General features: G+C 46.4%; 1 non-coding gene across 1 annotated transcript; it reads right to left on the reverse strand.

Moving 5' to 3' along the window:
* Positions 1 to 1,276: 1,276 nt before the first annotated feature.
* Positions 1,277 to 1,348, reverse strand: TRNAC-GCA (transfer RNA cysteine (anticodon GCA)). Its single transcript has one exon. It is a non-coding gene; the product is annotated as a tRNA-Cys (tRNA).
* Positions 1,349 to 3,600: the final 2,252 nt, after the last annotated feature.

The raw sequence follows: 3,600 nt of genomic DNA on the forward strand, positions 1-3,600 counted from the left end.
AAATACCACATGTTCTCACTTATAAGTGGGAGCTAAACATTAGATACACATGGACAGAGAGATGGGAACAATAAGCACTGAGGAATCCAAAAGGGGAGAGGGAGGGAGGGGGAGAAGGGTTGATAAACTACCTGTTTGGCAATGGGATCATTAGAAGCCCAAATATCAGCATTATTCAATATACCCATGTAACAAACCTGTACATGTACCCCTTGAGTTTAAAATTTAAAAATTTTTAAACAGGTCATAACTAGTTCATGTATTCAACAAACATTTATTGAGCTCCTACCTATTCCAATCTGAGTCATGTTCACTGAACCCCTAGCTGATGAAGACTTTGTTTTGGCACTCAAGGAGCTCATGGGCCAGAGAACTGTTCCCATTGCAGATATATACAGAGTACCCAAGAGACAACATGATCATCATCCTAGTCTCAGGCCTCCAGGAGAGGTCTCTGCACCCCAGGCCAACAGCTCTTTTGGGCTTGAGCGTATGTGGAGACCAGCAAAGAAAAATTTTCGTGATATCCTTGTCCACAGAATGGGGGAAGGGAAAGAGAAGTATATTTGTTTGTTCTCACACTGCTGTAAAGACATACCTGAGACTGGGTAATTTATAAAGAAAATAGGTGTAATCGGCTCACAGTTCTGTGGGATGTACAGGCTTCTGCTTCTGGGAAGGCCTCAGGAAACTTACAATCATGACAGAAGGAGTATGAGAAGCAAGCACATATTCATATGGCCAGCAGGAAAGAAACAGAGTAAAGGGGGAAGTGCTACACACTCTCAAACAACCAGATCTCATGAGAAACCAATCGCTATCACAAGAACAGCAAGGGAAAAATCTGCCCCATGATCACCCCCCACTAGATCCCTACCCCAATATCGGGGATTGCAATTCAACAAGAGATTTGGGTGACAATACAGAGCCAAACCATCTAAAGAGATTGCAAGGGCTTTGGGACTAGACCTCCAGTGAGGCTAATTGTTGAGAAGGAACAATACTCAATCCAGCTCTGTTCAGCACATCATTATTGCAGTAGTCTAGCATCTCTTCCTGTCTTCTCCTCCAACCCAGATATTGCTGGGCCAAACTAGATTTTTTTTTTTTCCAGATTTCAACCTGACCATATCACTCCCTCTGGTGGACAGTTGTTGATTCTTTTTACCCACCATCCATTTCTTCATCTTCTTAACCTTTCATTGTTTCTCCTTCATCACCTTTTTTGTCTCAAATACTCTCTCCCAAAAGATGCATTCTAGAAGTGAAGAAAACTAGGGGGCACCTGGATTTGAACCAGGGACCTCTTGATCTGCAGTCAAATGCTCTACCACTGAGCTATACCCCCTGGTGACACTACAGTTTCTATTAATGTTATTTCAGCTTTGGAATCATGGTATATTAACATGATGGTAAGTGGCAGAGATTAAATTTCAGCTGATAGAAAATCAAAGATAATGTAAATATCAGACAAGAAGCTGACTTCCAGGAACTCAAATGTTCTCAGGACTCTCTCTGTAGCTTTATTCTTTGGTTCCCTCTTAAGTTAGCTTTAATGTCTCAAACCCATCTCTCCACGCAGCTGAGACCCTGCCTCCAACATTTGTAGGTTCATAGCTCCACACTTGCCAGAGAGAGAAAGACTTGAGTCTAAAAAATTCTAGATAAGGCCGGGCGCAGTGGCTCATGCCTGTAATCCCAGCACTTTGGGAGGCCGAGGCGGGCCGATCACGAGGTCAGGAGATCCAGACTATCCTGGCTAACACGGTGAAACCCCGTCTCTACTAAAAATACAAAAAATTAGCCAGGCGTGGTGGCAGGCGCCCGTAGTCCCAGCTACTCGGGAGGCTGAGGCAAGAGAATGGCGGGAACCCGGGAGGTGGAGCTTGCAGTGAGTGGAGATCGCGCCACTGCACTCCAGCCTGGGCGACAGAGCGAGACTCCACCTCAAAAAAAGAAAAAAAAATTTTTTTAGAGAAATTCTAGAGAAGGACTCTGGTTGGTTTGGCTTGAGTTCTGTGCCTATCCATGACCAGCCACTGCCACCAGGGGTTAAGGTACGTGAGTGGTATAAACATTTCAGGAGTAAGGTCTTCTAAGAGTATGTCTGCTTACACTCAGAATATATGTCTATAGTATGAGGAGGAAAGTGGTTCTCTAAAAGAAGTCAGGAATAGCCAGGACATGGCTATGGGGGACCATGACTGCAGCCCTAGGGGTTTCTCAGCATTCTCAGTAGAGTGGAATATATTAAGAAAGACTAGCAACCTACTGCCTCTACTAAACAGAGCCATGGGAAGCCCTGCACAGCCAGATTCCTTGATGACTTTCATGCATTAATTCAACGAGCACTAGTAGGTGCCTCCTGTGTCCCAGATTCTAACAACCACACAATTCCTGGTCTCAGGAGCTAAAAGTTTAGTGGAAATACCTGTCATGGCAAAACATGATAATAGCTCTTGGAATACAGAGGAGGTGGTATAAATTACACACCTGTCCGAAACTAGGGTAATGGCACTTCCCTATTCAAAATGGGCCTTGCATTCCGAAGGGCTTACTTAATAAACAAGGGAGGTGGGAAGGAATTCCATGTGAAAATGGCAGCAAGAGCAATGGATTCAGGTGCAGGCTTGACAAGAAAGTTCGAGGATGGTGATGGCGCAGTGTTGGGTGAGACGACGGGGGAGGATCCTGGAGAGGCATCGAGGCCCAAGGGCTACAGTACAGCAGGACCTCCTTGCAGAATTAATAATCAACATGGGCCCTGAGTGTGACCCCAGTGGAGAAAAGGGCCCATAAGACCTGCTGATGTGTTGGGGCCGCAGCTTAGGGCGCTGGACTGTAGGTCAAGAAGTTGGGGTTCAAATCCAGGTGCCTTCTCCCTATTCTGGCTTTCGCACATGAATATCTTCCCATATTTTTCATATTACAGCCCACTTAAGAGACGAACTCTGGTATTCAGGGGTGGTCTTCACTGTGCATGTTCGCCAAGAGACAAGGTCCCTGCTTTGGGTTGAATGGGTTGCCTAAAAAGATATGTTGAAGCCCTAAACTCTGGTACCTGTGAATGGGACCTTATTTGGAAACAGGGTCTTTGCAGATATAATGAGCTCAAGATGAGGTCATTAGGGTGGGCCCTTATCCAATATCACTGGTGTCTGTGTAAGAAGAGGAAAGGAGACAGACACAAACACGGAAAGAATGTCATGGGAAGATGGAGGCAGAGACTGGAGCGAATGTCTGTAAGCCAAAGCACCAAGGAGCGAGGCCACACCAGAAGCCGGGAGGAGGCAAGGAAGAGCTCTACCCAGCGTCTCCGAGGAAGCAGGCCTGACTAGTACCTCCACTTCTGACTTCTGGTCTCCAGAACTGTCGAAGAATAAACTGCTGTTGTTTCAAGCCACTCCGTTTGCAATACGCTGTATGGCAGCCCTAGGGAATTAATACAGTGCCCATGCAGAGGGTTCCTTGGTCCCTACATCCAGGGCAGGGACTGCAGAGAAAAGAGTGAAGCTGCCTGACTGGGCCTGATCACCTCCAGGCTGTGAAATTCCAGCTTCTCCAGCCTGGCTGGCCTGCGCAGATGTGGGGGTCCCTGGT

Source organism: Rhinopithecus bieti, unplaced genomic scaffold (assembly GCF_001698545.2).
Source record: "Rhinopithecus bieti isolate Rb0 unplaced genomic scaffold, ASM169854v2 scaffold_64120, whole genome shotgun sequence".
Lineage (NCBI taxonomy): Eukaryota > Metazoa > Chordata > Mammalia > Primates > Cercopithecidae > Rhinopithecus > Rhinopithecus bieti.